General features: G+C 52.2%; 1 protein-coding gene and 1 long non-coding RNA gene across 3 annotated transcripts in view; one reads left to right on the top strand and one right to left on the bottom strand.

Moving 5' to 3' along the window:
* The first annotated feature begins 2,661 nt into the window (after positions 1 to 2,661).
* Positions 2,662 to 27,441, top strand: part of Ece1 (endothelin converting enzyme 1) — a 107,234-nt gene continuing 82,454 nt past the window's right edge. The window contains exon 1 of one of the 2 annotated variants that reach the window (XM_021160195.3): positions 2,662 to 2,821. The gene's annotated coding sequence lies outside the window, so the exon portion shown is untranslated. The remainder of the gene's footprint in view (positions 2,822 to 27,441) is intronic. The other variant, XM_021160196.2, reaches the window with a different exon arrangement.
* LOC147004188 (uncharacterized) lies at positions 23,399 to 26,623 on the bottom strand. Its single transcript, XR_015047297.1, has 3 exons — positions 26,536 to 26,623; positions 24,455 to 24,577; positions 23,399 to 23,675 (listed from the first exon to the last, which is right to left on the bottom strand). It is a non-coding gene; the product is annotated as an uncharacterized LOC147004188 (long non-coding RNA).

Genomic DNA, 27,441 nt, shown 5'->3' with positions numbered 1-27,441 from the left:
ACCCCATTTTACAGAGGAGAAAACTAAGGCTCAGAGAGGCGAGAGTCCTCATAGCCATGTACTAACAAGCACAGACCTGGGGTGATGTGGTAGGCTTTCATATCTTCCTGGATTTAAGAGATCTCCCCAAGTGGCACACAGAGACTCCTGGGAAGTCACTTGAGGAGCCAAAAAGCTGAAACCAGCCTGGGACTGAAGCATAGTTGGTGGAGTGCCTGCTAGCATGCACAAAGTCAACACATCATAAGCAGGGCATGGTGGTGAGTGCCTCGAATCTCTGTACTTGGGAAGTGATCAGAAGTCCCAAGACACCTTCCATTATCCACTCTATAAGGAGTTAGAGGCCAGCCTGGGTTACAAGAGACCTAGCTCAAAAACAAAACAAAACAAAACAAAACAAAACAAAACAAAACAAAACAACAACAACAACCTAAAGAGAGAAGAAATAGGTCAGGGGCTGATGGTATGTATATGTGGTCTGCCCCATAGATGGGCTCTGATATGTCAGGCACAGTCATCGTTGAGGCCCACACATGTACATACAACACCACACAGCCTGCCCTCTTGCCCATGAATCCTGGTGCCGCCACCAATGTACAAGCTCTGGGAACCCCTCCCTGAACCTGTACCTCCATAGTGGAAAACTCAATGCTGCCAAGTGGCGGGGGCTATGGAGCATTGTGTCCACTCCATGGGTCCCCTCCCCAGCCCCACCAAGCTTCCACAGACACACATTGGAAGAGCAGACAGCCCCCTGGCATCTAAACCCTCGGCCTGGCCTTTCTTTCCCTGGTGTGACAAAGGACACTCAGGGAAAGGCCCTGGAAGGGGGTTTCTGTTTCCCTACTCTTCCCAAGCCTGCCACCATCTTCAGCCACTCTGCCCTCTTCTTCTCCTTCCCTCTTGATGGATGGTAGGCAAGACTACCCAGGCCTTCCCTCCCCTCCTTCTCTTCTCCCCCCCTTCTTTCTATCTTCCTTCCTTCCTTCCTTCCTTCCTTCCTTCCTTCCTTCCTTCCTTCCTTCCTTCCTTCCTTCCTTCCTTCTGAACCCCATCTCACATCTTCCAGGATGTCTTTGTCCCTGAACATATATCTCACATCCCTTATACGTTAGTTTCTTTTCTTAGCATCTTATAAATATAGGGAATGACCAAAGTCAAATAGGTAGGGCGTGGTGGGCACACTTGTAACCTCAAGCACTCCAGAGGCAGAGGTAAGATTGGGTTAGCCTAGGCTAGGTTACTGAGACCTATCTCTGTTTGTTTTGTCAGTCAGTTGGTTGGTTTTTCGAGACAGGGTTTCTCTGTGTAGCTCTGGCTGTCCTAGAACTTGCTCTGTACACCAGGCTGGCCTCGAACTCAAGAGATCCTCCTGCTTCTGCTGCCTGAGTGGTGGGATTAAAGGCAAGGGCCACCACCACTGTCTGGCAGTTTGTTTGTTTGTTTGTTTGTTTGTTTACCTACATGTGCGTGTTTGTCTGGGGTGCGGTACGTGCACATGTGAATGCAGATATTTGTAGACGCCAGCATAGGGCATTGGGTCCCTTGCAGCTGGAGTTACAGGCAGTTGTGAGCCAAATGATCCCGGTGCTGGGATTCCCCACCCCCCTGAGCCCCCCATCACACCTGTGCAAAAGCAATACATGTTCTTAACCATTTGGCCATCTCTCCAGCCCCGAGACCTATCTTAAAAAACAAAAAACAAACCAGCCACATAACAAAGTCACACAAACAAAACATATATTTACCACACAGGACACTCTGACCTCTCTGTCTCTGTACTCACAAACTGAGCCACCTACAACGCTGTGGTAAATCTCTGCCGTGTGTGTGTGTGTGTGTGTGTGTGTGTGTGTGTCTCAAACTGCATGCTCGAACTCACATGTACACCAAACGGGACTCACTCACCGGCTACTCTTTCACAACAGGGGCACAAAGCCTCTTTCTACCACACCCACATGTGTGCCCAACAGGTCACAAATGCACGGCTCACCCAGAACATACAGTTTCCTGATCTTTCTTCCTCTGCACCTGCGCAGCGGGCATAAGGAGAAAGTTTCTCTACTGGAGGTCTAAGTGCCCCCGCCTACTGGGCCTTCATTCCATTCCATTTTTCTTTCCTTCTCCCCTCTCTGAATCGCGCGCCTGCGCTGGTGTATACACACACACACACACACACACACACACACACACACACACACACTAACAATCCCCAAATATAGTCTTCTGTCTTTCCACATAAACACACAGGCATTCGAAACTCATCCCTTCCCCCCTTTCTGTCTCCTCCTCTCTGCCCTTCTTCCTTCTTGCACACAAACACACCCCACAGCTGCAGTGCCCAGGGTCATACAACAGTGCAGGCGCCAGGCTGGAGACAAAGGTCGCCTAGGCTCCCAGAACCTCAACTGGGCGCAGGTGGACCTGACACCGGCTCCGTCTGTCCCTCGAGAGGGTCCCGGCGAGGTCTAGATTAGGCACGCCAAGCTGGAGGTTCGGGCCCGCAGCCCTGGACCCACCGGTATCCGGGGCAGCTAGAGTATCCAGCGCTCCAGCATGCCAAGGGTTAAGGAGCCCGCGGAGGTGTGGGGGGAGTCTAACCTACGCTTCTGATTGGCTGTTTCTTCGGGGCCCGCAGCCCCCGCACTTCTGTATTGGTTCGCGGCGGGCCCCGCCCTCTGGCCTGGGCGCCCCAGCCTCGCGCGCCGCCCCGGCAGCTAGCCCTGAGGTTCGAGCGTAGAGCTCAGCCCAGCGCACTCGGAGCTGGAGCCTTAGCGGGAGGTGCATCCAAAGCCCGGCCGTTCGGAGCCCGCGAGCGACGGTGAGTACTCCCGCAGCCCGCTGTGGCTCCATGCAACCCCGACGGTCCCGGCAGCGGGGCGGCGATGGCATCCTGGCTGGTTCGTGGCGAGCTGGGCGTCCCCTTTAGCTGAGGCCCGCGTCCCGCTGTTCACTGGCTTGGACCCGGACAGGAGTTGTGGGGAGTGTCCGGTTCGCGTGGACCTTGGTTCTGGGCTGCTGGGCTGCGCCTGGCATGGAAGACTCGGGGTCGCGTGCTGGATTTTAGGGAAGAGTTGGTGAGATAGGTTTGGGGTGTGCAAGTCCCTGAGCTGAGCTTGGCTTGGCTTGACTTGGAGACCGTGGGCAGCTAGGCCAGGTCGATTCAGAGACGTCAGGGTTCAGCTAGACTTGAGCTCACACCCCGCATAGTCCGAGTGGTTTTGGGCGGTTTTGGGATTCGAGAACGCTCTAGACATCGTGGGAGACTAGGGCACTTTTCTCCTACACTGATCCTGCAGTGGCTGCCTGGCTCGTGGGAAGGGGAGAGATAGCTCAGAGAGGAGGGGATAGTCTGAGGTTCTGAAGGTTATCTGGTGTTCCCAGCATCTCCCAGTAATGAATGCTCAGAGGAGGGCCCAAGTGCTGACTCCTGTGGGCCAAAGCACCAAGGTAAAGGGGTCCTTGAGGAAGAGGGCTTCTTTGGGGGCTCAAGCCTCAAGCCTGATATCCATCTAATCCAGATCTGGCTGCTTTTGAGAGCTTTGGAGTGATGAGTTGACTCTGGCCTAGAGCCAAGGCCTCCGGTTACTTCTCCATCCCACCCAGGGCCATTTGCTTCTTCTCTCCCTGTGGACCTCTGATTGCCTCTCCTAGAGCTGAGCTCTTGGCGTGTGTACTGGACCCAGGACACCCTGTGTGGCCTGAGGAGATCTGCCTGGGTTCTCTGCCTTTTGGTCCTAGAGACTTGCCTACATCTGTGATGTCCCTTCCATGCCTGAGGGGTTCGCTGAGGGACAGAGGGGCATCATGGAGAGAGCTGAAGATGCTCCAGCGACAGCCTCAGGACCAACCCGTGCCTGGTCAGAAATTAAGTCTCCCTTAGACAGCCCTTTTCTCTCTTACCCACTGGCGTCTTTCCCCTGAGACATCATTTGTCTCTCTGGAGACTGATGACTTAATTCTCCCCCCCCCAAGGTGCCCAGAGATCATCTTGGACCCGACTTACCTCCCCCATTAAGAGTCTCCCAGGAACCGGGCAGTGGTGGCGCTCGCCTTTAATCCCAGCACTTACGAGGCAGAGGCAGGAGGATTTCTGAGTTCGAGGCCAGCCTGGTCTACAGAGTGAGTTCCAGGACAGCCAGGGCTATACAGAGAAACTCTGTCTTGAACTTATGTCTAGTTTCATGGCCGGGGAATGTGTCACCTGTGGGCCAGCTCTTGCTTTAAAGCTTGAGGATGTGGGAGAGCTATAAAAGAGGGAGAGACTTTGAGGTCACACAGCCTCTCTCTATACCCACCCTGGCCTGAGCCACTCACAAAGAGGACCGTTTCCTCCTTACAAAGCACCAGAAAGTCTGGTGTGGGTCCTGCATGTTCTGATTGCAGGGTTTTGGGGGGCTGAGGCAGGCAGATCTTGGGTTCAAGGGCAGCCTGAGCTGGAATAAACCAACTAATTGACAACCCACCCTGCCCTGGGAACATTTAAAAAAATTACTTTTTTAATATGTGTGAGTGTTTGACTTGCATGTGTGCCTGGTACCTGTGGAGGACAGAAGAGAGTGTTGGATCTCCTGTAGCTGGAATACTAGATCATAGGTGCTTGGGACTGGTTCCAGGGCTCCTCTGTAAGAACAACAATTGCTCTTGACTGGCTGAGCTATCTCTGACCTGAAAAGCTTCCTAGCCCATCAGAAAGACTTTAGACTTTGGTCCCAAATAGATTTGGGTTCTAATTCCAGCTCCTCTTGTTCCCCACAGGGACTTTGGTAAAGTTGTGTTATAACCCCTCTGTGCGCTGTCTCCATCAAGAGACGATAATGGTTCTTATCTTTCAGGATGGTGTGGGGATCAAGTTGAGATAAATCCAAGTGAGAGTGTTTGGCTCGAATACCATTTACTTTCTTTCGTTTACAACCTTGGGAAGTTCTGCTAACCATCCAACCTATTTGCTGGTCTGAAAGAACCATTCATATTTATCACATTTGGGAGACAGTGATCTAAACAGAGTGTTTTATTTCTTGTGTATCGGAGACTTATAGGATGCTTGTTCTGTGCCAGACCTTGTACAAGGCAAGAAGTGACCCAAACTGTACGGATGGGGCTTCTACCTGTCCCTAACCATCCTCAGGCTAGGGGCCATGTCCTTCAGGGAGATGCCTATGTCATGCCCAGCAAGTGTTCCATTCTGGCTGGAGAGGTGGGAGAGTCATTAAGCTGATGTGATATGAATAAGAAAACGTGTTCTAGTCAGGGGGAACCTGGGTGATATCAGACCAGAGGTGTGAGGACACAGACGACTCAGTGCAGGACCAGAATAGGGCTGGTTTACCACAAGTATGTGGGAACAGGCAAGAGGAGACAAGGCAGGCATGGGAAACAGCGGGACCTAGAGCAGAGACCTCTACTGCCCTGCCCGGGGAGGGAAATGTAGTCTGCTGACGCACAGTGTTGATGCGCCATGAGTGGGTGAGGTGAAGGCTGACGTCAGGCCCCCTTAGGTTCCCCTAACATTGGTTCTCTTGCCATTGTTCCCAAGAGGGGCTGGAATTCAGGGCTACTTCCACCCTGAATCTTAAATCCAGCTTCCCACCCCACCAGCAGAGAGCCCACATTTTCCCTCCGTCCCCCAGATTCCTAATGGGATTCCTTTTGCTCTGAGCAGGCTGTTTCCTGTTGTTGGCGCTGAATCTCCCTGGTACTCCGAGCTCTCCACCCAGGTCCCTAACCTCTTGGCAGAAAATCAGCAATATTCTTAATGGCCTCCTGTCGGAAGCCCCCCTTCCCATACTCCTCCCTCTGTCTGTCCGCCCTCAGCGCAAGCTGTAGGATGAAGGCTCCGAAGAGGCTTTTTATATCTCCTACCTCCAGCTGTCCTCAAACCACCCAGCAGCAGGCACAGAGATGGGATGGAGGTGCTCCTGGGGCACAGAGCTAGGCGGTGGGGAGAAGGTGTGAGCCTGCCAGATGCTAGGCAGACTAACCAGGCAGAGGGGCTGAGGGGGGAGACAGCTCAAACTCCCACACTGTTCTGGTTATGATATTTTGGGAGCTAGTCCTTCTCATTCCGCACTGGGGAGGGTGACAGCGTTTGGGTCAGTGCTAAATGGAGGGATATCATCACTGGGTGGAGGTTGAAGACCAGATCCAGGACCCAAATTGAAATCCTGGTGTCCTGTGAGTTTGCTGTGTGACTTTAGGTCAGGCATCCTCCCTCTCTGTGCTTCCTTTTTTATCGTGTGGGATAAGAAAGACGTTTTCTGGTTTCGAGGATGTTATTGTGAGGGTACAGGCATAGAAACATGCAAGAACGTTATTAAAAACACAAGGGATAGCGTTATTATTTGAAGACAGGAGGTGAGGCGTTCTGAGAGTATGGTGACAACCACCTTGCCCTGGGCAAGCAGGGCTGTCCTGGAAACCGGGTTATACTGAATATTCCCTGTGTCTACCCTTGTTCATGGCTGAGTAGCCATGCAGTAATGGTTTGCTTACATTGCCCCAGTTTTTAGTAAAGACGGATCCTGTAGCCTCCTGGGAAAGAATGATCCCGGTTTCTAGGAACCACAGAGACTTCCACCCTTTCAGGAGTGAAGGGCGTGGAGAGCAGGAGGTGCCCACAAGGAAGGAAACCATCAGCCAATAGATAGTTTTTGCATGTCTGCTCTGTCCGGTCCACTTCCAATGACCCGGTGCTCCTGGCCATCCATCCTCAGTGCACGCAGCCACCAAGTCAATCTGGGACAGCACAAGGCTCTGGGCTGTGATCAGTGTGGCTGAGATTGACAGGTCTCTGCCACAGCCTGATAGGCAAGCCGATGGGCAGGAAATGACAAGTGCATTTCCTGTTGCTATGGAGACGTGGGGGTGGGGTGGGGATGAGGAACCTGGCTTGGGGATCCGTGAGACCTGACAGTCTTCAAGCGTCAAGCAACAGCAGGAGGAATGGATGAGTGGAGCCAGGCTCTTTGATACAAGCCTGTAATCCCACCTTGAAGAGACAGAGGAAAGATGACTGCCATGAGTTCATAGTGAAAACTAAAAACTCGGCCTGAGCACCATCACGGACACAGAAGCTAGAGTGATGGGGGCGGGGCTTCAGACGGTGATGCTGTCTGTGTAGGCAAGACCAGGCGGTTGACCTCTTGCTCTGGGTACCGATGCTGGTGTCTGGCATCTGGCCAGGACAGGCGCACTCTGGGAGGGCCATGGAAGGGGGTTGGGTCTCTATTCTAAGGACAGTGGAGAGCTACTCCGGAGCTTGGGGGTGAGGGCTTCTGACCCCTCTCCCCTTACACGCTTTCATCTTCTCTTCAAGCCCAGGGACAAGGCATCTTAGGTCTGCGTTGTGAAAGCAGGTTTTCAGAGTTTGCTTTGGGAGCCGAGGACTTGAACTGGGTACCAAAAGGCTCTGGCCCCTAGCTACCACTCCATTTAGCCTTCCCGAGGAAGCCCCTGGAGATGGAGATGGTACTATTGGACAACAAGCAGGCCTGTTGGGAACTCCTGGGACAGGGTGCTGGCCAGGCTGAAAGACCAGTGGTCTGTTCTTTTGTTTGTTTGTTTTGTTGACAGAAAAGCCTTGCTCTCTCTCTCTCTCTGTGGGTCTGGGTCCTATGGCTGATGAGCTAGAACAGGAACCCAATCCGACCTCCCATCTCTTTGGCTCTAGTGACCATCACTCCAAGTCTAGCACTGCCTAGGACCCTGACTGGCAGTGCCCTTGGATTTCTGACCAAACGCCTTCTGTGTGTAGGTGGCACCACCCCCGGGCCCAGAAGAGGCTTCCCCAAGCCCACCTCCTGGCCTGCTCCTTTGCCTTCTTGGCTGAGATGCAGAAGCTGTGAGGGTGTGGGTGTGGGCAGCAGCCAGGAGCACTCGGATTACAGTGTAAACACAGCCTGTCAATATTTACTTCTGCCTGGAGCCAGAGCCTCCCCCTCCCACCTGCTGCCCCTGCAGGTGCCCCAGGCAAGCCTGGTGAGGAGACTCAAGGCCAAGTGCAAAGACCCCACTAAGGCACTCTCTCTCTCTTCCCAGGCCTCAGTTTCCCCATTTGCAAAATGACACGGCTGGAACCATCAACACACACAGAGCCCAGTCATGACCACGTGTGGGCCTGCCAGGCGATGGTGGGCCTATTGCATATGACCCTTGAGCTCTGGCCCTGTGCCCTGTGGAGGAGGCTGCACAGCCCCTGTTTTGGATGGTCAGCGAGAGCATGCTCAGCAGAGCTGGCACAGGAAAAGACGGAGGCAGCCCTTCATAGTCCCAAGAAATGTTCTATGATTCTCTGAATCCAGACGCTGGCTCGCGCCAAGGGTGGGGACTCTAGCCTCAAGGCCTCCCAGTGCTCTGGGGCCAGGCGCTGGGCTTGGAAAGCCTGGGTTTTAAGTAGGACACCCCACCCTCACCCCAGTCAGAAGCTAGAGCGTATGATAAATGGGCTGACATCCAGGACTGAAATGACCTCAGTGATGTGTGGTTGGGAGAGGGATGCAGGGGGTCGGGGCGTGTCTCGTGGAGGAGGAAGGACTCATTTCCTAAGCAATAATTTTGCAGAATGGAGTCCACTAAGCACATGAGTGGTCGTGTCCCCTCTGCTCAGAGAAGAAGGGACTGCAGGGCGCGCTGGGCTTAAGGGCAAACAGCCTCTGAGACAGGGTTTCTCTGTGTAGCCCTGGCTGTCCTGGAACTTATTCTGTAGACCAGGCTGGCCTCGAACTCAGAAATCTGTCTGCCTCTGCCTCCCAAGTGCTGGGATTAAAGGCGTGCATTACTCATCACTTTTTTAAAAATCTAACAATTAAAACTAACAATTGAAATTTGATGTCATGTAGCCCAGGCTGTCCTGGATCATTCTGATCTGCGCAGCCTGATCACTCTGTGTAGCCTGATCACTCTGTGTAGCCTGATCACTCTGTGTAGCCTGATCACTCTGTGTAGCTACTTCTTCTCCTGCTTTTACCTCACGAGTGCTGGGACTGAAGGTTTATGCAGGGATGGGAATCGAACCCAGGGCCTCGTACATGCTAGGCAAACACTCTACCCATTGAGCTATGGCCCCAGCCCTCTTCCCCATGTCAACCTCTTGCTCTGTCCCTTCTCCCTGAGCGTGCTTTCCTCTCTATGTAGAACTGTTGGAACTTTTTCTGGACAGTAGTTGCAAAAGTTAGAACAGATCCTGTTTCAGGAGCCCCAGTTCAGTGCTGGGGCGTCCAGGGGCTCCACAGACCTCAGCCGCTGTCACGGCCCAACTGTGATAAGATGACATTAGCACAGAGATCTTGTGCTGCCATAAGTGTGAACAGTGTTCCCAGGGCACACGCAGCCTGGTTTCGACAGGGTGGTCCTCTGCATAACATTTGGACCAAGGTACCGATTTCACAGCTCCCACAGACCTGCCCCCCGCCCATCAGTCCTCCACCCAGGCTGTCCCCAGGTGTGAGTGCTGTCCCTTCTCTTTGCTTTTGACTTTATCAATGTCAAGTCTCTTTTTTTCTTAATTAAATTTAAATTTTCTTTTACTTACATCCCGCTCACTGCACCCCCCATCATCCCCTCCCGAAATCTTTCCCCCACTCCCCTTCTCCTTTGAGTATCCTCCCTACCTACCCTAGGGCTTCAAGTCTCTTCGAGGCTAGCACATCCTCTCCCACTGAGGCCAGACAAGACAGCCCAGGTAGTAGAACATATCCCATGGACTGGGAACAACTTTTAGGATACCCCCCTTCGCCCTGCACCAGTTGTTTGGGACCCACCTGAAGACCAAGCTACACATCTGCTACATACGTGCGGGGAGGCCTAGGTCCAGCCCTTGTATGTTCTTCGGTTGGTGGTTCAGACTCTAAGAGCCCCAAGGGTCCAGGTTAGTTGACTCTGTTGGTCTTCCTGTGGAGGTCCTGTCCCCTTTGGGGACACACAATCCTTCTTCCTGTTCTTCTGAAAGAATTCCCAAGCTCAGCCAGGAGTTCAGGTGCACGCCTTTAATCACAGCACTTGGGAGGCAGAGGCAGGTGAATTTCTGAGTTCGAGGCCAGCCTCCGTCTATAGAGTGAGTTCTAGGACAGCTAGGCAGCCAGGGCTACACAGAAAAACCCTATGGGGGTGGGGGAGAATCCCCAAGCTCCATGCACTGTTTGGTTGTGGGTATCTGTACTGTGTCAACTCTTAACACACGAGAGCTTCTTGGGGCCTGGTTCCCATCTTCTCCGGATGCCTGTTCCAGAATCTGCTCTTTGTTAAGTTGTGTCCTGTTGGGTAGATAAAGGTGTAAATATCTGTGACTAACATTTGGTCTGCTCTCCGTTTGGGGCCAACGTGACATTCTTGATCGTGTCCATACGTGTCTGACTTATGTAGCTGCCACACCGTCCTCTGACATCCGTGTTCTGTTTCAGAGCAGATCATCCCCCCAGCCCAGTGCTTGGCCTAGAACAGGCTTCCAGGGCCCTTTTTGTCTCAGCCTGGCTCCTCTTTTCGAGCCCCGCCCCCTGCCCTCGGGGCCTGGCAAACCCTGAGCTGCATTCTACCAGATTTGGATTCCATTGTACCTGGTGTTCCTCATGCAAGGGAAGGGGATCTGGCCCTGGAGGGGACCCCCTCACCCTCGGGCTTGTCCTGCCATTGATTGGCTTTAGGGCTTAGGCTCATACATTCCCCTCCCCCACCCTGAGTTTCCACCCTCTGCCAGGCATCTCGTTGGAACAGCCTGTGGTAGCATACTGATGGGTGGGCCTGTGGGAGCTGTGGAATGGGTACCTATCTTGGATCAAATGTTATGCAGAGGAACACACGGTTGGCTTCTGGTGGTCTCCCTAATTTGGGGAACTACTTGTTTCCATCAATAAAGCCTTCCTACTTCCAGGGTTGGATCAAGATAACTTCAGCCCCAGCTGCCCTGAACCTCAACAGAAGGCCCTGGGAGAGAAGGTGGGCTCTCCCCTCTCCATCCCCTTCCTGATAACTTCCTCTGTGTCTGCCCCACCCGAGCAGATTTAGAATCTGAGACAGCCTAGGCATTAGGCCAGCCTGGGTGTGTGTTCTTCCGCTCCCTGGCTCTGGCCCTGGGCAGTCCAGTCCATCTTCACCTACAGAGTTGTAAGAACTCATCCGACGATCTCTGTGGCCATCAAATCCCAGCCTGCAAGGAACTCAGGTCCAGTGAGGGGAAAATCTGACGTCACGTGCAATGCCACCCGCCAGAGACATCATGCCAGAGAGAGGGAAAGAAGCAAAACTGGAGACGTGGGAGAGTGGCGGAGATGTGGAGGCTCGAGTTGGTGGCCAGAGCAGGACAGTTGGGAGGAGGGCAGCAGGGTAAAGATGTGGAGGAGGAGTTTGAGGCTGAAATAACAGGAGGCGCATAGAATCTGTGACGGGGCCAGAGGACTTGGCATGTTACGGTGGAGGATGGCTGATATGGCTGAGTGATGGCATCGGGGGACAGGAATAGGAAGAGATGGACAGGAAGGAGGCTAGTTAGGGGAGGGGAAGTGAAGAATTGGCATTTCATTCTAAGAGTCAGGTCCCTGGATATGTTCTATATGACTCCTTTGGATTTGTTTTCAGAAAGGCTCTGGCTGTTATGTGATAGACAGACTGTAGGGGGCAGGAGCGAGGCAGAGGCGCCCTGTCCACTAAGAGACATGCCCTGACCTAAGGGTGTGGCTGTGCTGGTGTAGTTCCAGAGGCTGGGTTTTAGCTGCTGTGGGGATGGAGAAGGTAGAGGATGGCCATGCAAAATGCTGCTAGACCACCATTTCTGGTACGAAGGCTCAGTGTCATCCCCGGCTGGACATACCCATCTCAAACCCACATTCAAACACAGCCTTGCCATTCTCCCAGTGACCCAGTTCTCACGGCCCAGCTCCCAGGAACCCAGAGGACCTGAGCCTACGTCCCCTGCCTACTGAGAAACGAGGTCAGGGGCCACGGTTACAAGGGACACCAGCTCAGTATCTTAGGCTACAGCCCTACCCAAGGCGGTTCTATGGCTTTGTGGTTCCTGGATGGCACTTCTTCCTCGAGTCTCTGGGTGGTCAGCGGACTTCCTCCTGTGCTTCCAGGAACAGTGGGCAGGGTGGGGGTGTGGGAGAGACATAAGAGGGCAAGAGAGTTCAACCGAAGTCCCTGGGAATGGAATGTGGGTGTCCTCTAGACTTACTTCCTCTTGGGGAGACAAAGAGATGGGGAAATAGGGAAATAGCTCAGTAGATAAGAGTGCTTGCTGCAGCCGGGTGTGGTGGCACACTCCTTTAATCCCAGCACTCGGGAGGCAGAGGCAGGCGGATTTCTGAGTTCGAGGCCAGCCTGGTCTACAAAGTGAGTTCCAGGACAGCCAGGGCTACACAGAGAAACCCTGTCTCGAACCCCCCACCCCCCAAAAAGAGTGCTTGCTACTCAATCTTGAGGGCCTGACTTCAGATCTTCAACCCTATATAAAGAGATGGGCGTGGCCGCACGCTTGTAACTGTGAGGGTCAGAGATAAGAGGGTCCCAAGGGGCTGGCTCCAGGTACAGTGAGAGATCCTGCCTTAAGGGGAAAAGTTGGAGCCTGATAAAGTAGGACACCTGATGCCCTCCTCTGACCTCCAGACAGACATGGGAGCATGTACCTGCATACACCCACATGCACACACCACACACAAGTGTCCCGTCTATATCACACTCACGTGCACCAAACTTTTAAACACACACAGAGAAAAGTCTTAGAGAGGACACGAGCTCGTCTCCGGCCACCCAGCAAGTTCAGTCCGGTGACTTGGAGCTGAATCCAGGTCCCTGATCTTGTGTTTTCTCTGTTCAGAGTGTTGCTGCTGGGGCCAACAGGCAAGGGTTTCACCTCTGTCACCGAGTCCCAGCTGGGGTTCTTTGGTTAATAGGGGCGAGTCTTTATTGCTGCTGTGATGGTTCTGACCTCAGTATTGTAGTGTGTGCATAGTGTGTATGTGCATGTGCGTGCACGTGTGTGTGTGTTTACGTAACTGTCTACCCTGCCCTCCTTTTTTTGCTTGTTGAAACAGATCGGTCACTGATTTGCCAAGTCAGCTAGGCCAGTCAGTCTGGTCATTCAGTCCGAGGGATCTCCCTGTCTCTGCCTTCCTAGTTTTGGGGTTACATGTATGCACCACCATGCCTAGTTTTTCTTTCTTTAATTAAAGACCTGTCTGTCTGTCTGTCTGTCTTGTATGTGCCTACATGAGTCCGTGTACACCATGTGCATGTAGGTGGCCCACAGAAGTCAGAGGAGGACACTGAATCCCCTAGAACTGGAGTTAGAAGTGGTTGTAAGCCACCTGATATGGGTGCCAGAAACCAAACCCCAGTCCTCTACAAGAGTGATGGATTAGTCATGGCTCCAGCAACACCACTCACAGCTTTTCTTATGTGGGTTCTGAGGTAGAACACAGATCTTGCTCAGACGGCAAACCTCTATTCCAAGGCCCTGTCTGAAGCCTTCTGGAGCACGGGAAGGAGCTTCACTCGTCCCTGTGCTATCCTCCATGTTACCCTGGGGGACTCGGGTGGACGGAGGTGAGGAGATTCATGTTGTCGGCCCATCTTTATATATATATATTTTTTTGTTTTTTGTTTTTTTTTTTTTGTTTTTGTTTTTTTTTGTTGTTGTTGTTTTTTCGAGACAGGGTTTCTCTGTGTAGCCCTGGCTGTCCTGGCACTCACTTTGTAGACCAGGCTGGCCTCGAACTCAGAAATCCGCCTGCCTCTGCCTCCCGAGTGCTGGGATTAAAGGCGTGCGCCACCACGCCTGGCTGTCGGCCCATCTTATGTAATATAAATCACTGTATTCCGGCTAGCCCCTACGAAAGACATATAGGCCTGGCATTTTATTTACAAGCTGGAAGCCTAGCTTGGATGGGCTTTGGAGCTGTTCTTACTTACTTACACTCCAGCCGTGTGTCCCTTGTTACTCGCTGTTTCTCCTGGTCACGTGCTCATGACCGGCTCCTCTCACGGTGGCCTTCCCCTCCCTTCCTCTCCTTCCTCCTCCTTCCTCTGTCTCCTCTGAGTGGAAACAAACCCTTCTCCCTTAGATTGCTTTTTGTCAGGATATTTTATCCCAGCGACAGAGACGGTATGAGGACAGTGAGGCCGGGTAGCTCCAGAGAAGGCTCAGGGCTTGGTTGGAGGCTCTTGGTGGCTGCCCAGTGCTTCAGCTTCAGAGCTGCTCCTGATCTCTCTGTGGGGGTCACCCCTTTTTGACATCCTATGATAATGATGGAGTCTGTTGAGGGTGCAGGGTGTCAGGCACAAGACTGAGCATGCTATGGTATCAATTCCTGGCTCCTCCCATCAGCCTTTCCAGAAGGCCTTAACATCATTCCTGTTTTATGGTTGGGTAGACTGAGGCACAGAGGGCTACTGGTCTCTCATAGCCAGAAGGTGGCCAAACTGGATTTAAAATATTTTTATCTGTTTTTATCTTATGTATATGAATCTCTGGCCTGCATGTATGTTCATAATATGTATATATGTGTATGTATAAGTATGTATATGCACCAGATAGGCACAGAGTCCAAGGAGGCCAGGAGAGGGCATTGGATTTCCTGGAACTGGAGATACAGTCTGGTGGGAGCTGTCATGTGGGTGCTGGGAGCTGAACCTGGGTCCTCCGCAAGAACAGCCAGTGCTCTTAACCACTAAGTCATCTTTCTAGTTCTGGGAGCTGGATTTGAACTTGGGTGTTTTGACTCCAGAGTCCAAGTGCTTTGTGTGTGTGCCTGTGTGTGGAGGCTGAGGCATCTTATGGTCTCGGGTCAAAGTTCTTAAGCACCGTGTGTGTGTGTGTGTGTGTGTGTGTGTGTGTGTGTGTGTGTGTGTTTGTGTGTGTGTGTTGGTCACTACTCTCCTCAGTTTACTTCCCCGCCACAGTCATTCTGCAAAGGCAGCTGTGTGGATTCCGTGCTTTGTCCACTGTGGGAAAAAAGTCGCCGTAGTTCTCCTGAAGTCTTTCTTCAGCGCAACTCTGGGGTGAGCAGATTGAGACCCTCAAGAAAACAAATCCTAAAGTTTGAACCCTAGCGGATCCAGGGCCAACATCAGAGGGTGGAAGGGGAATTAGGACAGATGCAGTTAGAAGGGGGAGGAAGGGGACTTGGAAGGCAGATAATCATGGGATTCTAACAGAACTAACATCTGGTGCCAGGCGTGGGGTGTCTGGGCTCTCCAGGAAGTGTGAGTGAGGCTTGTGGGAGAGCTAGACACACCAGCAGGGAAATTGTTGCATGGCATTGTGTAGGTGTGTGGGCGGGAACCTTTAAAGAACCAGAGGAACAGGGCGGGGTTTGGTGTTAGAGCTGAAGTTTACCACTCAGGCAGAGCTGGGAGTGACAGAGCCAGGACGGGAGTGAATCTGGACAGCTGCAGTCTGCGCTGTCACCCACTGTGTTGGTTCTGCTGCCCTGCACATCTGCTCTTGGAGATGTGACTGTCCTGGTCCCTCCACAGAGCCTTAGACAATTCACCAGTTGCTTTCTCTTTAACTTTGTGCCTCTGTCCTTGGTAAATTGCCCTCCACCAGGGAGAGTCTCAGCTGTTGTAGATGCCTAGGGGCTGGGGGTGTCTCCAGGATGCACAGACTCCATCCCTAGAGTGCCTGTTGCTACAGAGGCGCCACAGGGAGGCCTACAGGGGAACATTTCCTGTTCTGCTTTGGGGGGGGGACCCTCTGCTTCACACCTAGCACCTCCTCTGTGCATAGCAACAATCCGGGGTCATTAGCTGACATTGGACACAGGAAGGCTGCTCTTAACGGATGAAGTCAGTGTTCAACATCACAGGCAAAGCTAGTGGAAGGACTGGAGTCTGCACCTGGACAGGTCCAACTCTGAGGCTCCTGTCATGCTTTGTAAGCTGGTAGGAGCAGCCTGGGATGTCACACCTTTCTAGGGACAGTGTTGTCAGCCTGTGTCAGCCCCCAACCCCACCCTGGAATTTTAGGGCCATGGAAGTAGACTGTAGAGCATTGCTATCTGCATTCTCAGGAGTGTGGGAGAGCCACCAAGAGGGATACTGGCCACCAGGGCATCTCTACCTTCTTCCCAGAGATCCTGACTCATGAGGTTTTGAGTGGGGTTCAGAACCCGCATTTCCAGCTGACTCCCTGAGTCTCACCTTGCGGGGGTGGCAGGTGTCATTTGGGAAATTCCAACTGGTTATACAGCTGTTTGTGTGTGACCCAGCACTGGGCCCCAGCATTCAGGCTTGTCATTTCCACCGTCAGAATATTACTCAGTTGGGGACATCAACGTAAAGCAGTCGGGGAATCCTGAGACTCCCTTTTTAACAGTCACGAAGACCTTGGCAATCTGGAGGAAATGGTGGCTTAGGGAGTTTGGGCAGCATGCCCAAAGCCAGCTTAAAGTGGCTGTAATACTTAATGCTAACTGTCAGCTTGAGAAGATGTAGAATTACCTAGCAGGCAAACCTCTGGGCACATCCATTAGAGAGTTTCTACCCTGGATTAGCTGAGGAGAGAAAACCCGAACAGCATCATTCCGAGGCCTGGAGGTCCCAGACTGAACCAGAAAGAGAAAGCTGGGCTAGTCTTCCGGACCCTGGATACAGTGTGACTCACTGCCACCTGTCCCTCGACTCCTGCCTTCCCCACTGTGTGTGCGTGTGTGTGTGTGCGTGTGTGTTTGTCTGGCTGCATCAGGTGCCTACAGAGGCCAGAGATGTAGATTCACCCTGGAGCTGGAGTTCTAGCTGCCTAACTTGGGTTCTGGGAACTGAACTCGGGTCCTTTGCAAGAGCAGTACATGCTCTTAACCACTGAGGGAGCCATCTGAGCCCCTATATTCTGTCTTGAATTGTAAGCCTCCCCTATGTTGCTTTTTTTCCCCCCCAGCAGTTGATCTCAATCAACATCCAGAAATGTACCTAGTGCAGTGGCTGAGCTGAGATTAGAACCTGCATCCCTGAGCTGCCGAGGCTATGTGCCTCCCAGCACCCTATGCCTCTTGCTTAGAAGCTCTGGAAGAGAGGCTCCAAGCTCCCAGCCACTGTTAGGGAGACTAATAGTGTCCGGAAATGGCTGACAAAATTGCTCAGTGGGTAAAGGCTCTTGTCACCACACCTGACAGCGTGAGTTCAATGCCAAGCATTCCCATGGTGGAAGGAGAGAACTGAGTCCTGACCTTTACACACGCATACAGACACATACAGATGAATGAATAAATAAATAAGTCACCGTAGTGACGATGTACCCAGTACGAGCTGGACATAGGCTGTCTGGTTAAGAGCATCGTGTGCTGTTAGCATAAAACCTGAGGCTCCATCCTGTCCTCAAGCAGAAGAGTTTTTCCCTGAGGGGAGAAGCCAGCTTGGAGAAATTTAGTAGGGTGAGGTAAGTGTTAACAAGACATGGCTCACAGAGGCGTGTTAGCCAAGAGGATATATGTGTGTGTAAAAGCCCTGGGGTGGATGACCTACATGGTATTGTTCTGTGAAATCAGCAGCAAGGGTGAGAGGAACAGGAGATGGCCAGGGCTTGGGGCCCTGCAAAGTCCTCCAAGCCAGGTGAGAGTTTTGACCCTAACACCCTCAGAGCAATGAACGTGGAGCCACGAGGCCGTGTGTACATTCAAACCAGACTTTATTTCTTCCATGCCAAAGAAAGCCCTGAAAGGAAGAGGCAAAAAGTGGTAGCTGGCAGAGCAGAGTTTCCTTTGAATTAGAGATCTCTCTTGCCTTCTGTCAGGCCCGTTCTGGCCCTTGGGTGGAGATGGGTTTGGGGGAGGATCATGCCCGGGATTGGCAAGGCAGAGGAGGGAAAGGCAGCAGATGTGGAGGAATGGAGTTGTCAGGGTATTGTGACTGATGGAGATCCAGCCCACTGCTTTTGACAGGTGACAGTACAGAGCCTAGAAGGGTTGTGTGAGCGGCTGGTGCCACAGCTGGAAGCAATAGTGCCCAGATGCTGGGTGGAAGGTCCTTCCCCCCCCCCAAACCCTCCTACCCTAGCCCTGACTGAGATCCACATTGCTGGCAGCTGCTTTTCTGGAGTTCTCTTCCAGGCCTCTGGCGGCTGGCCCCACCCCCACCCCCTGCATCCCCCAACAGTGCCTTCGACTTCAAGGCAGGGAATGCGGCAATAAGGAGGTTCTGTCTTTGAAGCATCCAGTGGGGGAGGGGCAGCATTCTGACCTCCAAATTCTTTCCCGGTGACCTCTGTGACCCTGGAGAGACCCAGCCCTTTGGAACCCAGGAGGTCCACAAGTGTGTGTGTGTGTGTGTGTGTGTGTGTGTGTGAGTCTACTAGATCCACAGTGCTCAAAAAAAGTCCCTCCCTGGGGGATGGGAAGGGGTTCTAGGGGGTCTGTAAGGATGCCTCTGCCACAGAAAGGAGCTGCAGAACCAAAGTCTGGGTCCCTGACTTATGGGGTCTCCTCAGAAGCCGAGATAGTCCCCCATGTGAAGCATCTGAGCTGGAAGTTTCCGGCAGCCACTTTGTGTTCCCATTTTTCTTTTTTTTTTTTTTTTTTTTAAAAGATTTATTTATTTATTATATGTAAGTACACTGTAGCTGTCTTCAGACACTCCAGAAGTGGGAGTCAGATCTCGTTATGTATGGTTGTGAGCCACCATGTGGTTGCTGGGACTTGAACTCCAGACCTTCGGAAGAGCAGTCGGGTGCTTTTACCCACTGAGCCATCTCACCAGCCCCCCATTTTTCTTCTTGGTTGCCTCTCTTTGGCCTGTGCTATCTCAGGGCAGAATCCCCCGCATCAGCTCTCTCTGAGGTTACTCCCCCCCCCGAAATATTTTTTTAAATTCACCAGATCTCTAGGCTGCTGTCTCTTAGCCACTGGAATTGTCCTTGGCCCTGGACGCAGCTCCCATGCTCTGGGAACCAGCTTCCTTACTTGTTTAAACTCCTGGATCCCCCTCACTGCCCTTCCCTCGGTCTCACTGGGTCCTGTATTCCCGCATCTGCCTAATGCTTAGTAGGTGCTCAGAAAACATAACCCCCAACCCCTCTTTTGCCTTTACCCCTGCTCCCAAGACTCCCCAACCTCTGTCACATGAGTATTTTTGCTCGGGGAGCTGTGCTTGGCAACTCGTGGCAACTCGCTTGGGAAGCAGGTATTGTTGGCCGAGGACATGGGGCGGAAGAAGATGAGGCCGAGGAGCAGGAAGGACCTCAACGGCTACAGGCTCAGTGTCTGCTAGCTTCAGGTCCCCCTACCCTGTGGGTCGGGGGAGGCAGGTTTAACTGGGCCAAGGTGAGGCTCCGTTATGGGGATCACTGCATCAGGCCAAAGGGTGTCAAGTTTGCAAAAAGGGTGGACAGTGACCGACCCTTGTTGGCTCCATGGAGAAGCCAAGGTGTCCTTGGACGTCACCTGGCACCAGGAGAACGGGAGCCAGGACCCTAATGCCACCTGTCCTTACTAGCTCCCTGTCTTGTTCTCCGTCTGCTCCAGGAAGCAGCAAATGGAACCCTGATTTATTAGACATTAACTCCGAGCCAAGCTCCGAGCTAAGTAGCAAATACGTTGGCTTGTTACCTATAGAGTTAGCCCAACAGAAATGGGTCCCACTGTACCTCCCTCCCAATAAAAAGCTCTTGCTGTAGTGTATGGCGTGGTCCTGATCTCCCGGGCTCAGGCAATCCTGCCTCAGCCTCCTGAGTAACTGAGACTGCCTGGCTTGTGCTCATACTTACACGAGGGAGGCCTGGGGAGGTGAGGGAACCAGCCAAAGTCTTAAGATCTATTTATTTTATGTATGTAAGTGCACTGTCACTCTCTTCAGACACACCAGTAGAGGGCGTCAGATTCCATTACAGATGGGTGTGAGCCACCATGTGGTTGCTGGGAATTTAACTCAGGACTTCTGGAAGAGCAGTCGGTGCTCTTAACCATGGAGCCACCTCTCCAGCCCCCTCTTCTATCTTTTTTTTTTTTTTTTAGATTTATTTATTTTATTATATGTAAGTACACTGTAGCTGTCTTCAGACACTCCAGAAGAGGGCGCCAGATCTCGTTACGGATGGTTGTGAGCCACCATGTGGTTGCTGGGATTTGAACTCTGGACCTTCAGAAGAGCAGTCGGGTGCTCTTACCCACGGAGCCACCTCTCCAGCCCCCCCCCTTCTATCTTTATGTGGGTTTCAGGCATTGAACTCACATAACAAACACTGTTACCTCTGGACCATTAGGTGCCAGTAAAGTATTTTTAGAAAGCAGATTCCCAAACACAACACATCTTGTGCCTCTCTCCTGAGATCCCAGGCCGGCCACCAGGGAGCTTGCAAGTCATGGAAGGCTCTTCCCTCTTTGGTGCTTTGTCGAAATGAATGTCGCCGCCGTCGCGTTGGCTCTGGCCGGCTCTGTGAGTCAGCCACAGAACTCATTGAGCACCCCCCAGTGTCACATGTGAAGTTGGATGAGGAGAGTGGAAGTGAAGCATGTCTCTCTCTCTCTCTCTCTCTCTCTCTCTCTCTCTCTCTCTCTCTCTCTCTCTCTCTAGGTACCTTCCTTTCTGTCTTCTGGGGGCCCAGAGCCCTCTCAGCTTGAGGTGGGTGGAGAATGGATTTAGTGAGCTGAGGCTCTGCAGCCTGACTTACTCTGCCTCAGCCCTCTGAGTCCTTTTTGAAGGGAAAGGGTAGAGTAGGGACAGTCCCCTTTGGTCCCCTTCAAACTTAATTCTCAGTTCTGAGGAACATTTCAGCCACCCACAGAACGACACTAGGGCCACTGTTGCCGGAACTGTTAGCGCCAGTGGCTGCCAGCTCTGGGGGCATCCGGTTGCCTCTACAGGATTGGGTAGGGCTGAGTAGATAGAGGGTTCCTCTTGGTCCCCATGGTTGATGTCTGTCTTGTGGGCTTGCAGATGGGCATAGATCCTTCCCTCTCTTCCTCTGACCACCTAACATCCTCAGGATGGGGGATGTAGAATTATTCCTCATATCCTCTTAAACCTGAGTGAGCTAAGAGGACCCTGACCACATCTTCCCCAGCCCCTGCCCCTCCTGGTCCTTCCTTACCCCCTTGCCCATGACTATCGTGGGACTTTAGAAATCTGGCTTTAAGCCAGGCGTGGTGGCGCACGCCTTTAATCGGGAAGCAGAGGCAGGTGGATTTCTGAGTTTGAGGCCAGCCTGGTCTACAAAGTGAGTTCCAGGACAGCCAGGGCTACACAGAGAAACCCTGTCTCGAAAAACAAAAAGAAAAAGAAAAAAAGAAATCTGGCTTTAGTGAGGGAGAGAAGCAAGGTGGATGTCAGGCAGTCAAGGATGGTTGTGCCAGTGTCCCTAGTGACAGACTCCAGGCCTGGGTACTGTCCAGTGCCCGTCCACTGTTCCAGGCATTTCTGAGGTAACTTTAAACAAGCCATTTTATTCCAGACCCCCTTTTTCTTGTCTCTGAGGCAGGAGAACTGAGCACCAGTCACAGCTGTGGAAACATCTGCACAGCAGTTATTTCCTCTGAGTCTGCACTCAGAGGTCACCTCAGAGAGGCGTTCTCTGGGCACGTGTTCAAACTTGGCCCTCACCCCCCAGTTTCTGTCCCCTTTGTGCTGTGTGTCTGTGTGAGTGTGCATGTATGTGTTTGCATGTATGTGAGTGTGTATGTTTGTGTTTGTGCATGGATGTGTATGGATGTGTGTGTGTGTGTGTTTCTTTGTGTTTGAGTGTGTGTGCTTGCATTTATGTGTGTTTATATGTTTGTGTGATTGCATGAAAGTGTGTGTATATGTGAGTGTGTTTGTGTGAATGTATGTATGTGTGAGTGTGTGTATGTATGTATGTATGTGTGAGTGTTTGTGGATTTATGTGAGTGTATATATGTGTGTTTGCATGTTTGTGTCTGTATGTGTTTGTATGTATGTGTAAGTGTGTGTGAGAGTATATTTGTATTTTTTTGTGTGTGTTTGTGTATATGTGTGTGTTTGTGTATATGTGTGTGCATGTGTGTGTTTGTGTATATGTGTGTTAGTGTATATGCATTTGTAAGTGTGTGTTTGTGTATATAAGTGTGTTTGTGTGAGTGAGTGTGTGTGTAAGAGAAAGACCAAGAGCTGAACCCAGGCCCTTCTGTGTGCCATGTAAGCACTCTACCACTGAGCTCCAACCCCAGGCCTCTCTTACTTTGTGTTATGAGCCAGGGTCTCACTAAGCTGCCTGGGCTAGCCTAGAACTCACTCTAGTTCAAGCAGACCTCACACTGCCATGCCCCTGCCTCCACCTGTGAGACTCTGAGACTAGAGGTCTGTGCCACTGGGCTCCTGTCTGGCACCCTCCCCTCATTAGTTCTTATCTGCATTCGCCACAACTGCTCTGCCACCTCCTCCCAGCACGTAAGTCCCATAAAGGCATGGACTGTATCTGCTCTGTCCCCTGCGGAGCCCACTCAGGACAGCGATGGCACACAGAAGGCATTCATTCGGGTGTAAGCAAAATCAATAACTAGAGGACCAGCAAGATGGCTCGGCAGGCAAAGGCACGTGCCAACAAACTTCCCAACCTGAGTTCCAGCCCTGGGACCTGCTGTGTAAGACGAGAAGTGGCTCTTGCTAGCTGTCCTCCAGCCTCCATAGACACACCATGGTACATGCATAGGCAGACACAACGCACAAATACAGGCAAATGGATGAAATGTATCATTGGAGGGAGGGGCTGGGGAAGGGGCTGGGAACACTTGCTGCTCCTGCAGAAGACTGGGGTTCGATTCCCAGCATCCACGTGGTAGCTCACAACCACCTGGAACGCCATTCTAGGGATCTGGTGCCCTCTTGTCTCTGAGGGAAACACCATACACATCTGTGTAAATAAAAAGAAAAGGCAGTCTTTAGGGGCCTTGGAGATGTGCCTCGGTGGTTCACAGCACTTGTTCTTACCGAGGACCTGGGTTCGATTCCTAGCACCTACATGGTGACTTCCAACCACCTGAAACTCCAGTTCCAAGGCATCCAATGCCCTCTTCTGGGCTTTGTGAACATCAGATACGTACATATGTGGTACGCATACAAACACGAAGGCAAAACACTCATAAATTTAATATTTTTTAAATAAAAACAGAAATCTTGGGGTTGGGGTTTTAGCTCAGTGATAGACTGATTGATTGCCTAACAAGTGTAAGACCCTCAGAGCCGAGGAGTGTGGGGGCAGGGAAAAGAAATCTTTGGTCTGGGTATGGTGGCACACACCATTAACCCCAGCACTTGGTTGGCAAAGGCAGGCAGATCTCTGTGAGTTCGAGGCCAGCCTGCTCTGCATGGAGACTGCCAGGAGAGCCAAGGCTACATAGAGAGACCCAGTCTTAAAAAATTAAAATAATATAAAGAGAACTCCTTAAAGAGAAGGAGCAGTTGGGAGAAATAGGTGTATATGTGAGTGATAGATGGATAGGTGGATGTGAGCGGCCGGCTGTGTCGAGCCTGGGTCAGGGCCAGGTACGCTGCGGTCCCTCACCCACCTGCTCAGCATCAGCTGCTGCCCTGGAGGCTGGCTTCATGCTTGATTCTCCTCTTCCTGCCTTCACAGCTGGCCATGGGATTCCCCTGGGGCACAGAGCGAGCACTTGTATGGTGAAATCAGAAGCCACTGTTGCGAGTGGAATGTGAGTAGGCCTGGCTTTTTAGACTCAGCCAAGGCTCTGGCTGTGTCTCCGACCCACCAGGCACAGGTTACACCTCTGTCCCCAGGGCACCTTGGGAAAGCATGAAAAGCCTTGTTTTTGGGAAATGAGTTCAACCCCTGAGTCCCAAGCCCCAGGCCAGGGGTTGTCAGCCCACCTGTTTCTACCCAATCCTCTGTGTGGCCTCCAGGACTCAGGCCTGCCTCCCTTTCTCTGTACAATTAGTCCCTGAGACCAGGAAACCTGTGTCATGCCTTTAAGAAATGAACAGTTGACTTTAAAAGCTACAGACATGAATATTCATCTGGTTTCCTCTCTCCCAGTTCCCCTAATGAGGTTCATCTTCTCTCCCAAGGCGCAGCGGTTGAGTGAGCCTCAGACACTCTATTTCTGTAACTGTGTTCCATACTGTGTGCACGTCTGCAGGTTTTTGCATACATGTTCTTTCTCCACATCCCCCTGTTTTGGAATCCTGTCAGGATATCGGGTGACATTTGGTTGGCACCCCTCCTTCGCCTCCTTGGCTGTGATGGTCTCTCAAACCCATCTTGTTTTCCACAGCCTCAGCGGTTTGGGTACTGCTCAGGTGTTTGGGGGAGTGTCCACCAGCTTGCCTATGATATCTTCCTGGTGAGGGCTCCTCTCTGCCCACCTCCACTCCCCACACCCTGGCCCTGGCTGCACAGCGTTGCTGTATGTAGGCTTGACAGTCATCAGGGTGGGACGTGAGGGGTTGAGAGATACTCCTATTTCTCCGTCTGTGACCCACTTCCCCCGGTTCTCCCTCTCCTTCTCTGCACCCATCAGTACCAGTCCCCTCCCGCTTGGCTTAGGCCAGCCCACATGCTTACCTGGATGAAGGAAGAAGACTCAACCTGTTCCCTCCTGCTTTTCTTCCTCCTCATAGTCCTCCTGTATCTCTGAACTTTCCATCTAGGCTGGTCACACAGTCCTGTTAAAACCTTCCTTGCTGCCTGTTACACAAAGGAGAGGCTCAGTCTTCCCCACAGAAAGACAGGAAGTCCTGTAATACAACTTCCGCTTTCTCCCTCCTCCGCACCTTTGCCTCATGGGTTATGCCTTTCTCGATTTCTGCTCTGGAACCCTGAATTCTATGAATGTGGGGATCCTACATCGATTGCTTTCCCTGTCCCTGCGGGACCCTGGATAGGGCCTGGATTGTAGTGGGTGCTCAATAAATACCAATAAGTGTTTAACATAACGATGCACAGATACAGGGGTGAGCTTTAGCGGACAGTTAGTTACAGCAAGGGTAAAGCAGCAGAGGTGACAGATGCCTTCTGTCACAGGAGACATACTCCAGCCCAGGAGGGAGCTTAGAGCAGGTTCCCTGGAGAGGAGGCACTTTGTGTGAGCTGAGGAGAGGGGGTTTTGCCTAGGTGGGAAGGGACGAGCCTTGTGTGGTCAGCAAATAGTGTGTGCAAAGGCCCTGTGGTTTAAGTGAATGTGAAAGGCAAAGCTAAACGAAAAACAGTCACTAGAACACAGGGTCACCAGGGAGGGGGAAGCTTGTGAAATGAGGCTGAGCAAGGTGACAGGGTCAGAGCCTGAGAGTCTCGTAGACTGTAGACGAGAATTGGGAGTTTTCCCTTTCCTCTCAGAGCAGCGGGAAGCTGCTGAAGAGGGTTTGGAGGAAGATGTAGCTCCATTGGTAGAGGGCTAGCTGAGCATGCCTACAGGCCTGGGTCCCATCCTCAGGATGGTATAAACCAGATGCGATGGTGCACATCTGTCATGCCAGCAGATGGGGGGGGGGGTGAAGGCCAGAGGATCGGGTTCAAGGCCAGCCTAGGGGACATAAGACCCTGCTCAGAAAGGTCAATGTGGCTAAGGCTCCTTTTCCAGACTAGCCCCGTCTTCTCCCTCATCTCAGGAACCTGAGCGTAACCGCTGCTGGCCACCGCTGACCTCTGCCCTAGGACATGAGGCATTGCTCTATGATTGCCCTGCCCCATCTAATCTGCCCCCGCCCACTTTGTCTTCTAGTCAGTCATGTGCTAATATCCCCATGGCCTGCCCTTCCCAGTCCCACCGCGAGCAGTGGGCTGCAAGAGCAGCCTCTTGGCCTGGCTGCATCCTTGGGCAGGGTCAAGGGCTGTTTGTTCTCAGTATAGTAGCGAGCTACCATCAGCGCATCTCACTTCCTCGGGAACAGCACGGTGCCTTGCGTGCACCTGCGTCCCTATCCCATAGCTGTGACTTTGCTTAAGTCACCAGCAATCCTGTAAGGCATAAATAATCAGTCTGCAGCCTTTGCAGGTGAGGAGTGAGCGCGGGGAGGCGCCCTTCTGTTGGGCTTGGAGGTGAGGGACACGGAGAGGGTCCTCTGAAGCTACCAACTGTTTCTTTGCCGGTTTGTTTTTGAAGCAGGGTCTTATGTAGCCCAGGCTGTTATGTAGCCAAGGATAGCTATTCCAGACCTTCCTACCTCTGCTTTTTAAGTGCCGATTTATTTGTTTGTTTGTTTGTTTTTGTTTTTGTTTTTTCAAGACAGGGTTTCTCTGTGTAGCCCTGGCTGTCCTGGAACTCACTCTGTAGACCAGGCTAGCCTCGAACTCAGAAATCTGCCTACCTCTGCCTCCCAAGTGCTGGGATTAAGGGCGTGCACCACCAATGCCTGGCAAGTGCTGGATTATTAATGGGTGCCACGGTACCTGATCTTATCTCTGTGCCTTTCTGTCTCACTCACTTGGGTAGCTGTTTAGTTCAACTCCTCACAACTGGGGCCCAGAACAAACACTACCTTCTTGCTATTCCATTATCCTGGACCAACTGGAGCCTGGATTCCTTGTCACACATCCTAGGGCTTTGGGATGGGGGACATGGGAGGAAGGGACCTGGCACTGTCCCAGTCTGTGTCCTCACTTGCTATATGTACTGGCTAGGTGAGAGGACTTAACTGGTTACTCACCTTGGGAGCATCTTTTGGTATTTCCATGGCAACTGTGCAGACAGGATGGATGCTTTGGCTTCAGCTTGCAAAGGACCATCAACTCTTCCTTGCTGGGGGTTCGTGACACAGAGAGAGAAGTCTCTGTCAGGAGACAGATTGTGTGTGTGTGGGGGGGTGGGTGTGGGTCACTGAGCATCCACACGGTTAGCTTGGAGCATGCCCCGAGCTGTGTGTGGGGTGGGCAGTGCTCATGCATGCGCACCACTTTCCCTATCCACCTCACCGAAAGCTACCCTGAGACTTCTCTTCAAGCCTTTGTTTCCTCCTGTGCGTGACGGAGCGTAGAGTTACTCAGGAGGCAGGCACACCTGTGAGAGAGTTTCTAGTCTGAGTTAATTGAGATGGGATGCCCCACCCCAAATGTGGGTCCCCTGGGTCCCAAACTGAATAAAAAGGAGAAAGTGAGCCGAGCACCGGCATCCTTCTCTCTCTCTGCTTCCTGACTGCGGGTGCCACGTGACTGGTCACCCCTGCTCCTGCCACTGCTGCCACTGCCATGACTTCCCTGCCACATCGGACCGTATCCTCAAACTGTGAGCCAGAATCAATCTCTCCCCCTTAAGTTAGTTCTCTCTCAAGTATTTATTTGGTCACAGTAGTGTGAAGGGTAATTAAGACAGGGACCTAACCCTGACCTTAGGTATTGTCCCAGCTGCCTGGGAGTCACACGAGCCACAGCCAGGGGTCTCCAGGGAGAGGAGGAAGATGGCCAGGGATAAAGGTATCATTAGTATTAAAGAATACTGCTGGCGCTGGCACCCGAGTGTCAGCTTCTCTTCTCTAAAATGAAATTCTAAAGAAATGGAGCCAGACAATGGCTGGCACCGCAAGCCCATGCCCGACCCAACGTCCAGTCCTTAGGAA

The sequence above is a fragment of the Mus caroli genome, unplaced genomic scaffold (genome assembly GCF_978045245.1).
Source record: "Mus caroli unplaced genomic scaffold, Mus_caroli_1 scaffold_6, whole genome shotgun sequence".
NCBI classification, from domain to species: domain Eukaryota; kingdom Metazoa; phylum Chordata; class Mammalia; order Rodentia; family Muridae; genus Mus; species Mus caroli.
This window is presented reverse-complemented; position numbering and strand designations above follow the sequence as displayed.